Source organism: Mixophyes fleayi, chromosome 1 (assembly GCF_038048845.1).
Source record: "Mixophyes fleayi isolate aMixFle1 chromosome 1, aMixFle1.hap1, whole genome shotgun sequence".
NCBI classification, from domain to species: Eukaryota; Metazoa; Chordata; class Amphibia; order Anura; family Limnodynastidae; genus Mixophyes; species Mixophyes fleayi.
Window position 1 is genome coordinate 125115395 of NC_134402.1, and position 24077 is coordinate 125139471.

The 24077-nt window shown below is 37.7% G+C and overlaps 1 protein-coding gene across 1 annotated transcript in view; it reads left to right on the forward strand.

The window, feature by feature from the left end:
- The window catches only part of TRPC3 (transient receptor potential cation channel subfamily C member 3), a 167339-nt gene that overhangs the window by 48023 nt on the left and 95239 nt on the right, over window positions 1–24077 (forward strand). The window lies entirely within an intron of this gene.

The following is a 24077-nucleotide window of genomic DNA, read 5'->3' on the forward strand; positions in this document are numbered from 1 at the left end:
ATAGTACCATTAATTAAAATGTCCTGAATGCAAAACTAAAATTGTACACTAGCATATGGCACTATTTATCTAAATAGACATCATAGCAGCTTGTATATCACATTTTGTGTAACAATATTTTTTATGCCACATTTCCCTTTTCCCCCTTCTCTTGTGTTGATGCCTAACTGTGACAAAAACAATATCTGGAGAACATTGGGTGCCTGACAAATATTGGTTTCATTTACATATATATTTTATTTTTGATTTATCGTTTAACATTTTAATAACCTGAATTCCTTCATTAGTGTGTAAGTGTTAGTCCTCTTTATTTTTTTATAGATGCATTTTAGCATGATATTAATATTGCAAAATGTTCACCTTTTTTATATCCCATATCACAAATGTGTCCATTAGGGATTACTTGAAACAGGGAAAGTCCTGCTGGATTTTTACATATTTAAATTTTCTATATAGGTATACATAATACAAAATATTAATATTAGTAATTGGTTTATGATTAAATTGACTATAGTGTGTGTGTGTGTGTGTGTGTGTGTGTGTGTGTGTGTGTGTGTCCATTTGGTAGGGAATTCATATGACCTATATAAATAACAGTTAAATAAATATTTTGGGATTGAATGATAGCAACAGTAAGGATAAGCCTATTATAATTTGAATCTCCAGACCAATTAAATATCTTAATTTGGCATGTGCTATATGTATAATCAACCCATTAATTATAAAATGGTGTTAAATTGTCATTACTAATTACTGTAAACAAACAATACATTCTGTACAAAAATAATTAAAGCGTAATAAAAAAAACAAAAACAGTATGTTTATAAGCAAATGTGGGTATGTCTGTTAATAAATATGATAAAGTAAACAACAGTCTAAGGCTAAACTGAAATTTTTATTATCTAAAACGTTCTATTAAATGCATTAAAAAAACAAAGCAAAAAATGTTTTCTATTGATTATTTTAAAATAATGTCTTTAAATCAATCTAAATTTATGATAATTTTTCTTCCTTAAAACATGATGTTATGTTTTAGTTTTATTCTTAAATATTAAAGGCAACTGAAAAGAGATCTTATTTGTAAATAAGTAATTTATAAGAGCATTACTAAAAATGTACAGTATAATAGTAATTACTGTTCATTGCCTCTGTGAACTGCTTTGGGTAGCTCCAGAACTGATTGGACATGCAAATTGCTATGAATAAAACTACAAAGCAACTGTCTGAACAACATTGCATTTGTATCAGGAAACACTAACCTCTAAAGTACCATCTAGAGTGACATCATTTCAAATAACTACCAATAATGGACAACATTGAGTGTCTACAGCACTAATTTGACAGATCATTTGCTATGAATGCACAAAGCATCTGCCTTAACAATTCTCCGTCTGAGCCAGGAAATGCCATAAAGTACAACCTACTGAGACATCAATTCAGTTCATTCTAATAACAAAATCTGGTAAACTGTTGCTGATTGCCCAACAGGGATGTGCTTTATAGTCTAGCAACTAACTAGGGAAGCATCGCATGCAGGATTTGGTTTATGTATCGACAGATTTCTGAGTGTTATAAGCATACCATACTACCATACTTTTTGACCTAGTTCAATGGCAAACCTGCATATACCTGAGAAAACCTGCATGTCATTACAAATGTGAGAGGAAAGTGTCTCTGTAAGCTTTTCTTAGTAACTTCTAGTCAGAAATATGTTTGCTCCTCTACTCAACTGAAGCTGCTTACTTTACAACCACTGCGGCTTCCTTTCATCTTCTGTGCATGCACCATGCCAGCAAATAGAATCTCTGCACAGGCAACATTTTTCCCTCTAATTAGTATGACTGTTTGTTTTACTGTCACTTGGGTATGCTAAAAACTGTGGAGCAGACCCCAAATATCTCTTTATAATACATGATGAGAAAACTCTCCCAGCTTCAAAGGGTTTTACAGTACTTATTTATTCCAATATTATTGTTTGTCGTCCTTTCCCTGACCCATATTTCCTTGTGGTTTGCTTTATTCTTTTTAAACTACTTGAAGAAGGCACAGTGAACATGTAACTGTTTCTTATGGCTTAGTTTAAACCAAGTATAAGTGAAATATGTCCCTGCTTGGATTACTTGTTCTTCTGATTTTCGCCCATTTGAAGGAGCTGGCTTACTGTAGATCTCTATGGCTTTTGTTTCCAAAATGGCTCGAAGGTGCTCACTAGATGTATATGATGAAGTCTGGTCATAATATAACAGTTCTGGAATTCCCACTTGCTGCAAAGGTTCACAGGAGTCACGTCAATGAAAATACATAGGAATAAAAGTGGTTATTTGGTAATTAACACTCAACAGTTGCAAAGTCAATAGTCCTAAAACCTTTAATTGTATGTAAAGGTAATATTTTCTACAACCTTAAACCTCCCTGAGTTTTGAAAAACAAAACAGTTAATGTAAATGGAAGGCTAAATTTGACATTGACCCTATTACTGACGTAAAGTAGCTTCTAAGAAGTTGCTTAAATTAGGCTCGGTACACACTATAGAAAATTATTTTAGATGCGATTTCTGTAAAGATTTTTACCAAGTACTGAAAGTCCTGATGAGGAAGTCAGACTTTACTTCCTGTCTGCCTGATGTGTGGAGAGACGCCAGCCAGAGCAACTGAAGGTAAGTGAAGGGGGGGCTGCCTATATTATACTAAGGGGAGCCTGCCTATACTATACTAAGGGGGGCTGCCTATACTATACTAAGGGGGTGCTGCCTATATTTTACTAAGGTGGTTGCCTATACTATACTAAGGGGGGAGTGCCTATACTATACTATAGTAAGGGGGGCTGCCTATACTATACTAAGGGGGGGCTGCCTATACTATACTAAGGGGGCTGTCTATACTATACTAAGTGGGGGCTGCCTATACTATACTATATTAAGGGGGGCTGCCTATACTATACTATACTAAGGGGGGGCTGCCTATACTATACTAAGGGGGGAGTGCCTATACTATACTATAGTAAGGGGGGCTGCCTATACTATACTAAGGGGGGCTGCTTATACTATACTAAGGGGGCTGCCTATACTATACTAAGGGGGGCTGCCTATACTATACTATACTAAGGGGGGCTGCCTATACTATACTAAGGGTGCTGCCTATACTATACTAAGGGGGGGCTGCCTATACTATACTATACTAAACTAAGGGAGGGCTGCCTATACTATACTAAGGGGGCTGCCTATACTATACTAAGGGGGGGCTGCCTATACTATACTAAGGGGGGGCTGCCTATACTATACTAAGGGGGCTGCCTATACTATACTAAGGGCGGCTGCCTATACTATACTATACTAAGGGGGGGGCTGCCTATACTATACTATACTAAGGGGGGGTCTGCCTATACTATACTATACGAGGGGGGGCTGCCTATACTATAGGAAGGGGGTGCTGCCTATACTATACTAAGGGGCTGCCTATACTATACTAAGGGGGGGCTGCCTATACTATACTAAGGGGCCTGCCTATACTATACTTAGGGGGCTGCCTATACTATACTAAGGGGAGGCTAGCTGCCTATACTATACCATAGGAGGGGGGGCTGCCTGTACTATACTATACGAGGGGGGCTGCCTCCACTATACGAGTGGGGGGCTGCCTATACTATAGGAAGGGCTATTAACTTAATGCTGGCATTTAGGTGGGGGGGCTAATTATTTAATGTGTGCTATTTTATTTGTGGGGTGATGGTGGAGCAATTTTATTTATTTGTGGCCTATTCATTAAATAGTGGGGCCTATTAAATTAAGATGGGGTGGCGGGACCTTTAATTTAAAGCTGGTGTGATATGGGGCTATTAATTGAATGTGGGGCTGAGTTTGGGAAGGAGAGTTATTTACTAAATGGGAATATTAATTATTTAATGCCGGGGATGTTTGTGGGAAATGGTAATATTAAACGTAAATGCTATTAATTTTTTGCTGGGGTTGATTGGAGGGAAGTAGGTGTACTTATTAAATGTGTGTACTATTAATTTATTGTCAAAGCTGGTTGGATCAATTTATCAAATGTGAGTACTATTATTTTAATGTTGGGGCTGGAGGGAGACCTAATTATTTAATGAGGGAGCTATTGATTTAATGCTGGGGCTGGTTGGCATTTTCTAAATTTTATGTACACATTATTTTTTCCAAATAGGGCCTCCAGCATTCCAGGAACCAGACAAGCAGCAACTGATCTAAAGAAACCATCAGCCACAGATGGTGAATGTGACAAGAACAGGTAGGAGAGAGCAGGACAGTCTGCCAACTGTCCTGAATCTGATGGGACAGTCCCGAATTTGGGTGACTGTCTCGCTTAGTCAGGATTTGGTCAGACAGCAAAGACAGTTGGGAGGTATGTCCCACTTCATCGTGTACTGCTCGTGAAGGCAGAGCTGTGTGTATCTAACAGTAGTGCACACAGTTTTGCCTGTGTATTTGTCTAAAATGTATCTAAAATAACTCACCTGTCTTAAATGCCCCGGCCCCCCCAGAGCTCTGGTGATACTTTAGTGGTTCTTACATTGATTACATTGCCTTTTTCTACCTTGCACTGGTCCCATTCTCAGATCACTTTGTTGAACATATGGCCAGTCCCTATTGCACTGATGATATCATTAATCCTGCCTCCTTTACACCTAGTATATCACCAGCAAACACTTGTAATAGCTTTCCCCTTTACTTATGTCATTGTCTGTCAACCCTCCCTACACTGTTAATTAAAACCACCCCCAATCACTGGGCACATTTAGGGCTCATACACATTTGTTGCAAAATAAGTGTTTTCTTGCAGATGCTATTTCACCTTTGTGATGATCGCACCGGGACAGACATTTATTATAAAGATTATTAATGCAGTTTTGAAACATACAGTACACATATTTATATATTATATAGAGAGAGAGATTGAACTGGTAGTTTGCATCTCATGGCGTCATTGAAACAACAGTGCGTGAGGTGCTCATATGCTGCTCTGGCAGACTGATCACATATGATTGTGCCGACATGTTTTGTAATAGTTAAACTTATTAAACAAAGTCAGGTATGTTTCTATGAAGGGAATTTTGGAAGGATGTGATAGTAGGCAACTAAAGAAGTTTGAGCACAGAGGCATAAACCAGTCGCAGATAATGTAAAAGGATTCATGTAATTTTATAGCACAGGACTGGCAGCATTTGCCCTGCCTTGCTTTAGAGATGACCCACTGTGTGTCAAGTCATCACATCTAGGTTTTCCTGAATGTTACTACAACCAAATTTCAGTAGTTCCAATTCCCGCCTACTTTTGTGTCGGCCCCACCTACAGTTATTTTGGTCCCGCCCACATCAGGCCACTTCAATCATTTTTTCCAGGGCCACTTTAGGTTCCCAATCCGCCCCTGCACACTTGTTACCCCTAATGCCAGTAATGTACACCACCTTGAGATGCATCTGACTGAACATTATTTAAGTAAATGTGCTTTTTAATGTGTGCGTCTTTGCCTGTGTACAGCACACCTCATATGTGTCCATCGGTACTTGAGCCCCCTATTCTACAAAGTGGGTTAACAAACATAAAAAAACAACTTGCCATGTAAAATATTAGCTACATAATTGGTTTAGTTGACTTTACATCCTACACATCCTATTATTTTTATTTTGTCGGGTAATGTTATGCTAGCGACTTATACTCTGACTTTGTCACATGTGATGCTTAATCACTAAAGCACAGATTCTTAGAAAGGAATAGCGTGTCCATTCATTGCTATTATTGTGTTTTAGAGTGCCACAATTAAAGTCCGTTATTTTAATTGCTCATTTCACAGTACCTTTTTCTCACCATGAAATTGTGGCATTCTAAAATATTTTGTTACTGTTACATGAATGTGAATGGGAAATGCTGTACCCCTGTCACACCAAAGCAATATTGCTTCAATGCCCACTCTAAGAAAAGTCAATCAATGCAGTCATTAGGCTGCTGAAAACCATTCAATATGTTTTGGTGTGTTTTGATTGTAAACCCATAACTTATATGTTTAACACACACGTGCCTTATTGCTGATGACTGGGGATGGGACTGGTGCAGTGGCGGAACTACCATTGGTGCTGCAGGTGCCGTGTACAAGGGCCCATGGAGATAATGGGGCCCGCCATATTCAGATGCAGAGTGTTGGGTTGCCCTCATTCCCTCCTCCCCGCCTCCCTGCACCGGGGCCCACAGCTCGCTAGTTCTGACTCTGGAGTGTTGTACCTGAATAAATTCTCTGGTTGCTGTATAGTGCAGTGTAACATGTTACTGTATATTAACAAATAAACAATTATAATTATGTTTGCTAATGTTTTATCAATTAGCAAGAAATATAGTAGAGAAGAAGCTGGTAACTGTAGACTAGCAAGAAATGTAATGACTTTTGGTTAAAAAACAAATGATTATGTAAAATAACAATATGCAAGGCTTTAGGCAGTATTGTTTTACTGACAGTAAAAAAGACACCAATTAGTGTTGTTGAGCATCATCTTCTATGTAACATTTTGGACCAGGGTAGGGCAGTGCACATATTGATATATTAATATTATATCCAGCGAAGCGCTACAAAACATAGAACTTACCATGGAACCAAAACTAAGGACAGCAAAACATAAAATTTACCATGAAACCAAAACTAAGGGCTACAAAACATGGAGCTTACCATGAAACCAAAACTAAGGGCTACAAAACATAGAACTCACCATGAAACCAAAACTGAGGGCAAAAAAATATATATACATTGCCCAACAAAGACAAAATATTAATGATTTAATCCTCAATTTAGAATTTGTGATCCATGAGTAGGCATGGAACACCCCCTTCAGGCGAATATGGTTCCTGTAGCATGGGTTTAATTACATATATACAGTCAGAAATGAAGAGTTATATATCCAACTTGCAGATAACGGTTAGTTCTCATGAGTGCAAAATATGGAACAATGGTTTCTACAATGTAGGATTTGCAGTGTACTGACAAAATGCAAATGAAAAACTGTTTACTTTCCTGCATGTTCCACCGTAATGATAATGTTCTAGTGTGGTATAATAGGACTTGGCTAGAATTCCTAGTAAGAGATAATCATGAATGTCTACTGTAATGTTCACACAATCTGAGATAAATACTAATTACATGCAGTCGTTTTGGCAGTCAGACAATTGAAAGAAATATACTGTCATAATAGTATGAAATGATTTTGATTGCACCATTACTAGATCTGAAATAGAGAAATCAATAACCATTTTAAAAGCATTGTATTGAGGTAAGAAACAAATTGGAGGACTATATATTGGTCCATTCATATGAATGTTATTATTGTGGATATCTAGGTATATCAAAATATATAGTGAGTGCAATATATAAAGTAAATCATTGATGTGATAATTTTATATGGTTACCTCTACAAATGGAGCAGGGTGTATTGCAGGGAATTAAAAAACAATTTCAGATATGAAAAACATCTGTAAGTTTGTGTGGCAAATAAGCACATGTAAGGCTGCTAAAAGCTAAACATGTTTTTTATCTCTGTTATTATTATTTATTTAATTACTGTTATTAAAATATGCAAAATTCACATATCAGGGAACTTATTTAAGTATCCCTTTGCTGATTCACAAAATATTCTAAAAATGTGTCCCTTTTATAGGAAACAAAGTAAAAGAAATAATTAAATTAAAATAAAAAGGTCTGCACCCATCCCAAACAGCATAAACAACCCTTGTGCTGTTAGGGGGGAAAAACACAATTTATATATTTTTTTACATTATTTTTTTTAAGCATATATCTGCTTTACAGGGCGCTGTGCACGCCGGCCCATAAGGCAGATAAAGAGGTGTGTTAGTGTAATTTGCACAGTATTCTAAGTCGCACGGATCTAAAGATCCCTGCCTTTTGGAATACTGTGTAAATTGCGGGACGCGCTCAAAAAATATTACCGTTATTACGGTAATCCTGCGGGGGAAAACCGTTAATACGGTAATATCTCTGAGCGAGGTATTACCGTATTTTTTGAGCGCAGGATTTTCGGCGATCCCGCCGTCAATTGAATATGCCCCATAGTGTTGAAATGAAAGTTGTAGAACTCATTAACAATTTAAATCAAAATGTATCAAAGACTGCTGAACAATGTTACGAATATTCGGGGACTTTTTGGCTGAATGTGATGATAGTTTGTTGTATTTTATTGTTAACAGCAGGAAACCTTTTACATAAAGGAAACATTCTTAGAGCATCAATTGCTCTTTACTGACAGTCATTCATTAACTAGCTGAGCAGTCTCTGTAGTGCTGTGCAGCCTTAAGGAGCAGGTTCATTAATACCTTCTTCATGCACATAAAAGAGCTCCTGATATACTAAGTAGACAGCTCTCCAGTATTAGTGTTGTACCACTGTGCCTATCACCCGCTAACAGGCAGAGTCTGTCTGAAGCCAAATTCCTTCAAGATGTCAGCAGTATGCATAGCCGCTTTGACAATTACTGTGTGAAAGATTCAGTCTGGAGTTGGTGCTGGGCATTGAGCACATGGTGCAAACTTGTTTTGAGAACTGCAACTCCTCTTCATAGGATGAATCTGTGTCAGAGGGGAATGTAACTTCCCAGTTACACTGAGATGTTAATGAAGCAATGGTCTGTGGTCAAAGAAAACTGGAAGTACCTATGTTTAATAGCCAATGTTTTTCGATGACCTCTTCATAAAGTGATCATGAAAGCGGATATGCATGCTGCTGACATCTTGAATGTACACAACCTTCACACCTGGCTTTCTTTCACCTAGTTTGTATATGTACAAATAGTGCTTTTGTGTGTATAGAAACTCCCACTGCCAATTTAGCATTTGGGAACATAAGTACCACAAACAAGAGAATTGTGTTGGATATTAGGGGCTAGATTTACTAAGTTTCGAGATTGTTGGTGGTTTTAAACCGCCACACATCGCCAATGGTTTAGTCGTCCAAACCGCCGCATTTACTATGGGGTGATTTGAGGCTGCGATTTAACATGGCTGGCGATGTGTGGCGGATTGAAAATAGCTAATCCGGTAGCAGTTTGGTTAAAACCACCATCAAAACCGCCATCCAAAAGACAGGACAGTTTTAATACCTGCTTCTGAATGGCTTGATGGCTCACACATACTGTTTGAGGTATTTTGTCATTCAGAACATAAGAGGAAGCACCATTGACATTTAAATTATTGGGGCAATCAATATTTTAAAATTAACTTATGGGGCAACTTTAAATTTTCTTCATATTAAGGGGACACAATTATTGAATTATTATATTATTCGGACACTATGCAATGCCAAATTGTGCAACATAAAAAATTATATCCACCATTAACAATCACTTAATATTATTATATATTCACATTTCCCCATAATATAATGTAGTAATAGTGTCTCCTTAAAATAAAGAAAAATAAATTTGCCCCCATAAGTTAATTGTAAATTAATTTTGTCCCTTAATCAATAAATAATGATTGCCCCAGTAATTTAAATATCAGTGGTGCTTCCTCTTATGTTCTGAATGGTAAAATAGCTGAATCAGCAAGTACTTTGAGCAATCACAACCACCTCTTTTATTTTGCTATTTGGATCGTGATTTTGTGGTTTGTATGTTCATCATTGTTAAAATCAGGATGGCGATTTGTAAAGTGGTGGATTTGTAAAATGTAAATTCTGGCTATTTTAATGACGGTTTGGGCTTTAGTAAATCTGGCAGTTTTAAAACCGGAGGAAAAATCGCAGAAAACTGTCAGTTTCACCAATCCGCCCTCTAATAATCTAGCCCTAAGACTGTTGCTTCAGGAGTCCCTGTTTTATAAACAAACAACTTATTTTCTCTGTATTACAATGAGGTGGTAATGAAGTAAACCATGATCTATGGTCAAAACAGACTCAGGCTTGAAGTGACCATGTTTAAATACCAATGCGTTTCATCCATTGTACAGACTTCACCGCCGTTAACGTTATTAATAGATAACGCTTGTGTGAATAGAAAATTTCAATGTAGCATTTGGGAGCCTTAATACCACAAGCAAAAGATGCACAGACTATTTTTCATTACAGGACAGTAAGAACATATGCCTAATAAATCAGAAATAAAGAAGAAAATAGGTTGGATATCATTACTTTAGAATGGCATTCCTGTAAGAATTTGTTTTGGGAAAGCGTTCCATTAAGAACAGCATAAATAAGGATTTAGCATAAATCTAATTTTAGGACTATTACTATTTTTTTAAGTATGACATTCTCTGCAAAATATATCACTAGCTGCAAATGGCAGAGTGGGCGGGAGGAACAATCAGAAGCCACAATTTCTTCAGTGGTCAATTCTGATTGATCCTCCGATTTACACACCATCTCCGCAGCATCACAAAGCTCTGGTTTTCAGCCTGACCATTGTTAACAACCACAAATCAATGGGTGCATGGAACAAGCCCCTGGGGCTCCAGATAGGCAAAAGAGCAGGTTTATAAATTTTGCTGTGTTGGTGGTTGTGCACCCTTAAGAGAAAAAACTCTCTTGAAAGTAAACATAGTAGACCCTAGCAAATTCATATTGAAATAAGCCAGTGGCAACAATATATGGAGAACAGAATTTCCATATAGTTCTCCTTGTCTATATATGGGCTAGTAGAGTGGGGAGCACATGAGTCTGCAAACCAAACATATATTCCTGCAAGATGACTTGAAATGTTTGTCTCTGATGACGATCTATTTTTTTATATTATAAATTAAACTGGTCAGTAACTTGCTGAATGAAATTCTCAATATATGTTCAAATTCTTAGCATATGGACAATTACACAGTGACATTAATCGTGTTCTTCGTGTTAGATGCAACTCTCTTTACTGCATTATTTATAGGGAAGGGTTACTTTAAACTCACCTTAGTATACACAAGGTTAAATGAAAAAGTAACATTCATAGTAAGCAATCAGACTTTTACTGTCATTGTCTATGTTTCCTCAGTAAAAGCTAATTGCTGTTAGGTTTCTATGAGTGATTTCACATCTCCATTTTAGTAGTAAATAACCGTGCATCATTACATTAAAAATCAATCTCTTACTATTGGGTTTTTTAACACTAACAAAGCCTGTTAAATGGGAATGAAGATGGAACCTACTGGTTCCAATGACCCCATAGCCACTCGCTCTTGTATCTGCGGTTTGGAGCTGCAGTACCACAGTGGTGTCTTTTGGATGCTGTCTACTTTGCTTTCTCTGCAAATGAGCACAACGGAGTAACAGGAGTGGCCTCCATTGACCCCACAAACGACCACGAGTGCAAGCGCTGGTTATTACAGCATATCAAATTTGATTTGCATTTGACATTGCATCCAGAAGTCTGCTCTACAGATAAATCATTGTTGCAAAAGGTGCGAACAGTTACTAAATATCAAGCTTTACATAATTCTTAACCAAGGACAGTCAATGATAGACTAATATGTTTAATGGAGACATAAAAGGTAACTTTTTTTGGGGGGGGGGGGGTGGCTGGTTGTCTTTATCATTAGGTCGTAAATATAGATCAAATCACATTTTATGTCAAATTAATGCAGTAATACAATAAATTGTTGAAAATCCACACACTTTCCCTCGTCATGGTGCTACTTGGATTGTCCAAATGTACACTGATGGAATTTTGAACAGAGTGGATGATCAGCAGCACATCACAGAAAATTGATATAGTTGCAGTGAAGAGTGTATACACTTATGCCAGAGCAGCTGGTTTGATGCCAATACAGTCATGCAGAACATAATTAGAATTACTTGAAATTACATCTCTGCTTTTGTTAAAAGGGAAATTGAAGAGCTACAAGACAAACATATTTAGTAATGTAAATACAGCTTAGTCTTGCATTCTAGAAAATTTCATTTCAAAGCTGGGGAACTGGAACATATGTAATTATAATGATGTTACAATTGGTAAAAATGTGGATTACACGTCCTGACTTCTGGATATGCAGTCAAAATATTTCCCACCCAAAGAAGACTGATTTTATCGAGAAGCAACAAAGCCTTTGTACTCATGTATTAGAAGATATCCACTGATTTTTATATGAAATAGTTGATAAGATTAATTGTAAATTATTGTCCTTCTTTGTTTATTATATATTATGGCTGAATAACATTTGAAAGCTGTTTCCAGTGAAATGTACCATTTATGTTAGGATGTAATTAATCAAGATAAAATAAAATCTTATTTACCTGCCCTCCGACAATACCCCCATTTGGCTAGTCCCCGAAGCTTGAAATGTTCCAGCATAGTAGATTAGGCAGGCCTTAATTTACCCAAGAGTGGGTATGTGGAAGCCTGGGCCCCTTTTAATCACATTTTTGTAACAATAGGGAACTTCAATTAGGAAGGCATCAACAAGTCCTTGCTTGTTTGAAGCAGGTAGGCAGTAGCAGTAGACAGGATCCCTTATGTGAACCATTATAGGTATTGGGGGACTGGATGAATCAGGTTTTTGACAGAACACTGTATGAATAACACAATTCACAGCCATGGTGCCCAAAATAAACCAATTAAACACAATGATTGGGAACTCACTAGTATGAAGCTTGTTTCAGCATATAATGTAAACAGTAATAATGAGAATGTGGTCTCCCAAACAGAAGTTGTTCAGGTTACAAATGCAGAAAAGATAGACTGTAGAGTTAGCAGATCAACGCTTCTTTCATAAACTGTCAATAGGCATACACTGGGAAGATTTTTATAATACACTGTTTAATTATCAGTGTACAGACATGGCAGGTCTTACATGAACAACATTAATAGAACATTCCTGTACATGTTACATTTCTATAACACAGAGTAATAACTCATTAACACATTTAGTAACATCACCACCTGCTGTCCCTGCAGTGTAGTCACTCAAACAACATACAGGGGCGTATTTGCTAAACTGCGGGTTTGAAAAAGTGGAGATGTTGCCTATAGTAGCCAATCAGATTCCATCTGTCATTTTGTAGAATGTACGAAATAAATGCTAACCAGAATCTGACTGGTTGCTATAGGCAACATCTTTTTTTTTCCAAACCAGCAGTTTAGTAAATATACCCCTAAGTCTCAGTCTGTTGTAATATCTCAACATATTGCACAGGTCAGTAATGTAACCAGGTTGGGTCTCATTAGAAGTTTATCAGTCAGAGTATGTGTGATAGTCTAATACTGTATAATCTGTCCCTGTCTTTCAAAATATCCGTAAAGGACTTGAATACATTTTTTTATAATTTTGGAATAACGGCTAAAAATAAAGAAACTCAAAGCACAGATTCAAAAAGTTACATTTAGATTTATTTATATTTCATATGTACATCTAAATGATATACATAATCAAATAAACATGTTAACAATTATAAATTATTTTAAATCACATTTTTGCCTGTACCTAACAGCAATGATAATAAGATTTTTCTGGCAAACACCTCACACCTCACGATATGATTTGATGCCAAGTCATACAAACTAGGATTTTGGTCACTCATCTAGTTTTTAAAAAATAGAAATTTCTGTAAAATTATTTTGTATCTGTTTTCTAGTTAAATTAGTTATTCATTTCCCCCATACATTCAGTATTTAATCTCACTATATCTGATTGTTAACTTAAAAAATATCAAGTAATACATTTGCCTAATTCACACATATTAGCTGACACATATCAGCTGACACATATTAAATGTAACTTGTTACAAAAGATATTAGGTTGTCTATTGCATGTAATTTTTATCTAAATACTGCTACTTGTATTCATGTGAAAACGTTGAAAGGAGGAAAATTCCCTGATCGAGAGGCTGGTCGCTTGAAGCCTGAGGTGCTATGTGCCCTTGGTGCTGCCCGAATATGCACTACACCTTTACTTTGCCCTTTTTTTATGTTTGTGTGTTATTTCACATTTTCGGGGGGAGAGAAGGTTGCAACATTATAGCTCACCATCCTCTAGTTACTCCAGTCCCAAGGAAAGACTTCCTCTGGAAAAAGGGGCCTACCTGTGCCTTGCAGGGAAGGGCCTGAAGATCCTTGCCCCCTGAAGAGCCATTAGACTACAGGAGAGTGGTGTTTTAAGGGGCCAATGTCGCTTAGGTGAAAGGGGACATGAAAACCCTTATCTCCCTAAGGAGCCTTATCACTTTGGGGTCTTTCTCTTTTTGGGGAGGGCCTAAAGTACCAAACCACCAGCACAGTGTGAGCACTGCATGTAGTGATTGGAGTCATGCAACTTAAACTTCATAAAAAAAATAAATCTTGGGAAATCCCTAATGGGCCCTACAGAGAGCAAGACCAATGGACCTCACCCCATGGACCTGGAAAGTGAATAGAAAACAAATTTGTTAACCTGCAGTTCTGACTGTATTAAACTGTTTGCACTTTAATCCAGAATGGCACCGTAGATGACAGTCTACTATAGGTCCTTTACAACTGCCAAAAAGTAACAGAGTGGTTGCCGTGGTGATAGCACTGCTGTGAAAACTGTATAAGATTTTCACTTTTCTTCTCTTTTAATAATAAATGAGATGACCAGGTTTCCAAAATATAATATTTCTATAGTTTATTAAAAAGATATTATACATAGATACAGCCATACTGAATGAAGCAGACATATGCCCAGGGTCTCAAATGCCAATTGACACTCTATATTTGATTAAGTCTTTCTTTTATAGAATATGTTACTCCTTATTTTAAAACAAACCTTCCCAGCTTACATCTCTACTGGCACTCTAAGTCTCTATAATTAAATGTGACATGTTCTTTTGGACGGATCATCTTGACCTTATATGGAGCCAATATTTCTTTGGCCATATCTGGCTATTGTGAAATACTGGAAACTTACTAAAAACCTGTGTCTCATTTGTAAAATTATGTAATTTCTGTATTGTGCAATATGTGTTTTTCCGTTCTCTTAAAGCACAGAAACAAAATTCAAGTTTATTGGTTCATTATATTGAACTAATTGGTAATATAGGGTTTTTGTTAATAATTACTTCGACAAAACAGAATTAGTTTGGGCAGTAGTTTTGTATCTCCCAGTACCAGATCAGAGCTGAGCCATTTTTAAAGTGGAGATGAGAAAGTGACAGCTAGTTTACAAATAGGAGGAACATCTCTCTTTTATAAATACAGGGTATGGACAAGTGCAAGACTAAGAACTGCTACACAAGCCCTTCCTCCAGGCCACCTTATTCAGATGCCTGATTCTGCAGTGGAAATCCCCCTCCCAACACAGAGGATACTAGCCTACACTCCAAGGATATTCAGGAGTAGTCCCGGATGCCCGGAAAGCAGGCATTTCTTCCAGGTCCTACCCACTTCCTGAATCACATCATTTTGGATCCACAGGGCAATGATAGGATCGCGGCCTTTTGCAATGAAGGCGGAGCAAAAATTACACGATTTGCAGTGCAACGTACCCCTTGCACTTGCTGCTTGAGTTACAAAGTTGCCAGGTATAACACAGACAAAAGGATCTTGTTGGCACAATTATCCTTGAATATGAAAGAGAACATAAGAGCCATAGTCAGGGTTTCTCCTCCCTGTAAGTGATTTTAGTTGAATGTTCAACATTATGTTTTTTTTGCGTATCTCTTTTATGTCTATGTGCTTTATTTTTTGTTTATATATATGTCTCTCTTTTAATGGAACATATATAGTAGGTAAAAATCAATCCTTTTACCTGCAATTAGCTCCATTGCATTGTGAGCAGATCTGTAATATATAAACACTTGGTAAATGCATCCTTAGTAAACACTTCTAGCTCTAGTTGGACATTCCAAATATAGAACATGCTGAATTCCAAGTTCATCCAGCACTTCAGTGTCTATGGAGTGCATGTTTGTTTAAAGAGTTCAATAATGTCCACAACAGGCGCCCTAGCTGTGCTCACTATGCAGTGCAGCCAGATGAATGATTGCTTTACTTAAATAGTTGTGCCTTATTCAATCTGTTCACTTGGGGTGGCAGAAGTGAGCAGATTGCTCATTATTCCCCACCAAAAGGTCTTTCCAAAATATCTGCCTCCATCACATTTATATAACAATAAGGGATTCTAGATGTGGTTACATTCTATGAAGCCAGCTAAAAAAAATAAATCATGTTTTCCTTAATGCATAGGTTTGTTCTCGTTTGCTGTAATGTTGGTGAGGAGTAGGGTACAAAGGAAACAAAACTCTTGCCGCAATAATCATATAGTTAAAAAAAGTACAATGTATATAAATGTAATAATGCATGTTAAATAAAAGAAATACATATATAGAAGGAGGCATAAAGGAAGTTATACATTAATGTAAAAAATCCACATTAATATTATCCTCCTTTAATTAAATCCATCTTAACCATTTTATCAAATTAATATAATATCTTGTAAATGAATAAAACTCTCCAAAATAAATACTAATCTCCCCTCACATCCAATGAAAATGATAAAATTACACATTGTGTTATAGTTACTCAACCAGTGCTTCACATAACTCTTAATACCCAAGAAAATGCACAGAAGCACAGGTAACCTACTTTTACAGCATTTTCTGTTTTCCTAAGGTTATAAAAAAGAAGTGAGCCAAGTATAGGACAATATACTAGAGCCAAAAAATAAGTAAGAACAGTAATGGCAGCCATTTTGTTGAAGCTTAAATTTATTAAAACATTTATAGATTCCCACAAAAATGAGTCTGCAGACATATTGTTATAGGTATTTTTTAATGCAGACACTAACTGGGAGGTTCCTAGAAGTTTTTTTCCTCCTAACCCACAGTCCCAATTCGAATGTGTCTGTGTTGGTGAAGGAAAGGGGGGATTGTTTCTGGGCAACAGGATCTCCCCTAAGTATGCCACTGAGGAGGAAACAATGCATTAATGGCACTGTTGTACACAAGAGGGTTTAAATATGTATGATAGCGTAGACATGAGGCTACGGATCTGAATCACCACCAGTACTGTTCTTTCACATCCATAAACCCCTATTATCTGTCACTACCTATTGATTCAGCGCAATAGGACCCCAAAACTCAAATGTGCACACTGGCGCACACTATGTTTCTTGCAAGGTAACAATTCGCATACCAGCATTCACAGGGTTAAAATGCACAAGCATTATTTTTCTTCAGAAAAAGACTTAAGGATTTGTTAGGGTATCATGAACAAAACGTGTTAAAGTTTATATTTGTTATAAAAAGGTACAGGGCATGTGACTATAATGAAGGCAAACATATAATATGTTACATAAAATAAAATGCAATACAGTTTCAAAATAAAGGCATAAAACTACAGAAACATGCCACTTATGTAGTACCTGTATGCTAGGGACAAGGCAAAATGAAATGGACAGTCCTTCAATTTGATTGAGTCCCAAGAAGCTGACACTTTGCAGTGACAAACGGTGCTAATTGGCTAAATTAATACCTACAACCAGCAATATTCCCTGGATATGATTTATATAGATACCTACAATGTGGGCGCAAGGAAAATTTGGGAATTGAGTTAGCAGAGACTTGGTAACCAGCTTATCTCATAAGTTCCTGTAGGCAGCCATGTCACTTAGGTGTTAAAAACCTTACCTTTCAACAGGACAGGACATGTGCACAGGGGAACAGAGGGCTTCTAGAGCACCTGTCCGAGGAAAGAAATTAATAAATCCGATTAGCTACCTTTTTACTGACCCAAAATGAGTTTAGCAATAATACACAATAAATCCTTCAGGTATTGTAACCCCTGATTAGGATAAAAGACTATTCATATAATTTGGATTTAATATTTTATTTGGGTCTCCACCCTGTATATGGACAACATAGGGAATTTTCTATAAGGGATTAGTCTTGTCTGTACTTTTATATTGTTGCACTCTTAACCTATAACAGGAACCAGGTTGTTGTGGGAAATAATTTAACTTTTTCATTAGTTGTTCCTTTCTCATTGAGTAAGGAGGGACTGAAGAAGAAAATGTCTGCTCTTTCCTATCTGCCACATAGCAGCACCTGATACACCTGCATATTTTACTGAATATTATTAATATTATTATAGTATGTTATATTATAGTCTTGCCATACATGGGCTGGTAATGCTGGCAATGCCTTCTCTAAAGGCTGGTCATCCCAAACCAACACATGCTATTAAGCTGGTCTTTACCTTTGGCTGTCCCTTCATGCCCCAGTCAAACACTTGATGAGTTTAAGGAATTTTAATATATGTTTAATTGATACTTTTGTGAATATGTTCATTCAATATACATGTTTACAATTTGGAGAATTGGCAAAACCATGTTGCATTGTGGGTGAGGGAGGGACATGTTCAGTTCGATGCAGACAGGTTTGGAGTTGGGAGGGGGTCATGTTCTAGCCCAATGATAAATCCCAGTGTTAAAATAGAGCTGCTCAGTGTTTATGTGCTACATGCATAAGGTATTCTCCCTGTGTACCAAAAAAAGAAAAAATAATTTGCACCCCTTGCATTGCTACATGGGTTTTCCAGGTGCAGTCCTTAAATTGAATTTGCTGGTAACTCTAAATGAGGCCCTATCAGTGGTACTTTTGATACAGTAAGATTGGTATTTTATCTTTCTTAAACTAAAAAAAGGTAGGTGGAAGTAGCTTTTGACTTCAGCAGCTTCTATGTTTCAGAACATTTAATCACCTAAACCGCTGGCAGACAGCTAAACTTCTTGCAGTGAATGAGAGAGGGGGCTGTAACAGCCCAGTTTGGTTGGATTCTGCGGAAGTGAAGTACAAGTAGTAAGTTCAATGGAGGTAACTAAAACATGCTTGTCTTCTGATTTATACAGGAAGACAGCAGGAAAAGACATAAAAATGCAGTTTTGCCAAAAAGCATAAAAGTTTATGCAAAAAATATGTAGAAAATCCATTAAAGCTTGTGTAAGAATATAAAAAAAGCATACAATATATGTGACCTGCTTCTCCCAGAACAGTCTTGTGGCTCTTCCAGTGAAAATCTTTACATAGTTAGCAAGGTTAAAAAAAGACAGTGGTTCATCAAGTGTGACCTTTTTTAAATTCTAGGGGCATATTAAATTGTCTGCGTTACTCGCAAAAGTAACCCGGCTTGCACACTATTACCGTTGTTACGGTAATAGTGTGCACGTAATTACCATTATAACGGGACATTTAACGCCGGATTTCAGTAATACTTTCAACGCCGCGTTATTTTTGCGAGTAACGTGGACAATTTAATATGCCCCTAAGGGACTGATGCTGATTTGGGTGTTATGCCTGTTTGTTTAGCATAAAATACGTAAATTTGTAGTGCGCCATTTAGTGGCCAACTATTATATTTTTATTTTTGTCTATGAAACATATTTTGGTTTCAAATGTAAATTTTATGGCGCCTTACAAATAAAAGATATTACTAATAATTACTTGCAATGTTTTGCAATCTATTTTCCAGTTTTTATTTCAATTTTGGCCAACCTATCTCCTTTTTGCATAGTTTTCTATATTCCTTAAATTTCTATACTGGATTTTCTTTCAATTCTAATTATAATAAATTAAATGCTCAATTATCCCCTTTTCACCTTAAGTAATTCCTTATTTATCCATATTGGGTGCCTTTTATTGCTAGAAAGTGTGCTTCTATATGGTGCATACTAGCAACATTATTTATTTAAAATATTTAGAAAAATGTTCCATTTGGTGCTTTTATTTAAGAGTAAACAGTCCTAGCCTCATACATTAATACCTCTCTGAGCTGTTTCAAGTTTGCCCTTCAAAAATGTATTGTTGCTGTGGCTTGCTTATAAAATGTTTTAATAAAACGCAAGTCAAATGTTGACCTTTTGTCATCCCTATTTTCTCTATGTTCCTTCACCTGGGGGTCTTTTAGAGTTGGACATATTTGCATCCAAAACATTCGTAAAGATGGCGCACTTATTTGTTTATTCTGAGTTCATATGTCTTAAGACAAAATCTGTAACCAGCACCAGGCCATGACAGGCTGGTCACACTATAACCAGAGCCGCCAATAGGAACAACAACTTTCTGAGTCCCCCTCCACACACAGTAAAAGAAGGGATGTGCGCCGAAAAAGGGGGCTTGGTCACATAATGATGGGGGCGTGGTCACATAATGATGGGGGCGTGGTCAACATGGGCTGTGGCTGCGCCTCTTTACACATGACATTATAGGGGGAATTCAATTAGCTGCCAAGTTTCTCTGAAACGTGTGTGAGACACTTTACGGTGGAGATTTTATCAGAAATTTCTACCGTAATTGCAGGCAATGTGTACAGTGCGATGACCGCGCGCCACAGCGCCGGCAATTGAATCCCCCCCCCCCCCCCCCCGATTTTCATGCATTTCTAAACAAAACGCAGGTTGCATTCAGTGTGTTTGACTTGATGAATCAATATCTGTACACTATTATAGAGTATTAATACAATTGTGTAATAAAGTACTAATAGACTACTTATAAAGACATAAAATATAAAGATATACAATGTATTTCTAATTCCTTGTATTGAACTACTGCATGTCTTTGTGTCAAACCAGAACAAATTACTTTTCAGACAGTTGCCATGAAAGTGAATAACCTTGCGGATCTCAGGAACCCATGCTTGGTTTTCCGTTTAAACACAAGTAAAGCCACTCTTTGACATTGATATATATTCAAGGCTGTATATAACTTAGATGAATAATATATATAAATAACTGGAATTTTTCACTGTGCTTCCTTTCACTCGTCTGCAGCAGGTCCCTATATTAGGACAGGGAGTGCTTCTCTAACTAAACAAGCAGGCAGTGACTGACAGGTAGGTAGACATACTGGGCAGGAATGCAGTGTGGATCAGTTGATTTATACACAAGGTCCAAGCTAGTGATGTCACAGCACCTCAGTCTCAGCTTTTTGTTATGAATCAGAACTCATCAGTTACTTTCAAATAAAGTCGCTCGAAAATTTTGATTTGGCTCATTGAATTTTACATGTTCAATAGCCATGAACATTTTTGTGGTACAGTCGGAGATTGACCCCAATTTAAATTTATGGTTCAAAATCGGTGGCTTACGTTCGTCATTCACAGTTCGTCGCTCGTGTTCAGTGTTAAAGTATTTTTCCTCTAAGATTCATATATGAAAATTTCAGTTTTAAGGTTTAAAGATTTAAGCCTCGTGTTAGGAGCAATTGGAATTATGTAAAGTTGTTTACTCACTTTTTTCTCTCTCCCAGTTGGATACTAACAAAGCAAGAAAACTCTACCAAAATTTCCAAATGTACTTAATTTAAACTCAAACTGTAGTATATATTTTTGTTAAACTATGTGCTTCTCAGAATAAATGCAAATGCAATCATACAGTTGTCAGGAAAATGAGAAACCGCACACTGCCCATGAAACTCACTTTGTTCTTCACTTGAGCCTCAGTTAACAATTCATAACGGTTATTGTCCTAGAGCTCAGACACTATGGACCCGATTCATCAAGGCACTTATCTGCCGATTTTGAGTGTATCATACTCAAAATCACTCTGCAAATGCCCAGAACCGGGACACACACCAGTAAACGCAGCTTTGTCCATTCCATCTTAGAACACAAAAGACACTTACTACAGCCTACGATCCCAAATTATCCTTTCTACACTCTCATTACCTCCCCTAACTAATACAATTCATTCAAATCTATCCATCATGCACCTACTCAAATTACAGTGTCTCCTATTTACAGTCACCATATTTCTCTCCAAACTCCTTTTCTTTCTCCATCATCCCATTCCTCCCTCCCGGTTATGATTTCCCCTTCACTACTTCCCTCCTCACTAGTCTGTACACATGAACTGTTTTGTCTCCTGCACACACCACACTCACCAGCCTGCATTAACAGATATAAACCTCACACCCACAAATTCTCTATTATCTGCTCACGCTCCTCGCTGCACCCCAAACCTATCCATCCATCCCATACTTCCAATCCCGCCAACCTTATCCGCATATCTCCACTACCCTCTCTTCCCTTCTCCTGTGCACTATGGAACGCCAGATCTGTTTGTAACAAACTTACATCCATCCATGATCTATTCATTTCTAAATCCCTCAACCTTCTTGCCATTACAGAAACCTGGCTCACCTCCTCTGACACTACATCCCCTGCAGCTGTCTCCCCTCAGCCACACACCCACAGACAAGGCGGTGGAGTAGGCATTCTTCTCTCTCCAATTAATAAACAAAATCAGCGCTGGATCAGTGACCCATAGTAACAGTCTATTAAAAAATTGAATCCACGTGATATAGAAATTCACATTTATTAAAATAACAATCAATATAAAACAGTCAAATAGCATTGTATACAAATGTATATCAGTACACTCGATTGGTAGCCTCTACTAAGACTCAATGAACATCTTAGATGATTCTCGTGGCAAATACATAGCGTGGTATCAATAGGCCCGATAATAAATAGTACTCTCCTTCCTCACAACAGAGTGTTAAGTTGAGATATACCAAAGCCACAAACGTTGCCAGTCCATACGATGTTCAAAATATCACAACATGAGAATAAAAACTACCATCACTAATGGCTCCTGATAACATTACTTGCAATAGAATGGTATCCCTGTATAGTGTCCATCAGATCTATTAGACTTGGGTACATAAACAACGATGAGATAGTAAATGATACCGTGATGTCCTTCCGTGGAAAATGGAAACAGTCTCTCCGGAGTGTTCTGGATTATCCAGGCCGCCTGTCAGCTGTGATAACCGGCAGCAATCCAAATATGTTTCTGGGGTGTGGGGTGGCATGATAGGGAGGGCCTGATAAATGTAATGTTTTATTATAATGTATATATCAATGCCCCATGTGACCCCGCCCCCAACATAATGTGGGCACGCCCCTGACGGCACCGCTGCTGCGGCACACAGTTTTGTCCTGCTTATCAACAGAGATGGGCCTGTATGCTTGAAATGCCAGGGCTGATTTTTAGTCCCAGTCCGGCCCTGGTTATCACCCTTTTCTCCTACACACCCTTTACTCCATTGGCCTTCATTAAACAGCCCTTTCCTGGTCCACTTCTTACCTATCAAACCGCTTTGTTAGTGTTTCTACCTCTGTCACATCCTCCCCTCCACTCCCCCTATCTATTGGGTCCCACAAGGCTCTGTTCTTGGCCCTTTACTTTTTTCATTGTACACCTCTTCTCTTGGGGTACTAATTTGCTTATTCAGCCTCCAATACAACCTCTACGCTGATGACACACAAATATATATCTCTTCCCCTGACTTCTCTCCTTCTATATTATCTCGTGTAACCAACTGTCTTTCTGCTATCTCCACATGGATGTCCCAACGCTACCTAAAGCTCAACATGTCCAAAACAGAACTTATTATCTTCCCTCCTGCCAGAGTCTCCACCTGCCCTCAAATCTCCCTCACTGTCAATAACACCACAATTTCCTCAGTCTCCCAAGCCGCTGCCTTGGTGTCAAACTTGACTTTGCTTTATTCCTCACATCCAGACTCTCTCCCAGTCCTGTTAACTCCACCTTAAAAACATTGCCAGAATACGTTTTCTTACTCAACATGCTACCAAATCTCTTATCACTTACTTACTTACTCTCATCATCTCCCGTCTTGACTATTGCAACCTCCTGATATCTGGCATTCCTGACACCCATATATCCACACTTTAATCCATCCTAAATGCTGCTACAAGACTGATCTTTCTCTCTCACTGCTTCACATCTGCTGCACCACTTTGCAAATCTCTACACTGGCTCCTGTGTCCTCCAGAATCAAATTCAAATTAATCATCCTTACCTACAAAGCCCTTAACAACAACACACCTGCGTACATCTCAAATCTCATATCAAAATACTCTCCCTCCCGTCCTCTAAGATCTACCTCTGACCTGCGCCTTGTCTCGTCTTTGATAACCACCTCTCACTCCCGCCTACACGTCTTCTCCCGTGCTGCTCCCCACTTATGGAATTCATTACCACGCTCAATCAGACTTTCCCACAGCCTTCAAATCTTTAGATGCTCTTTGAAAACCAATCTCTTTTTTAGAGGTTACCTTATCCTCAATAACACTATTCACACTAATGCACCCTCACAACTATCCCA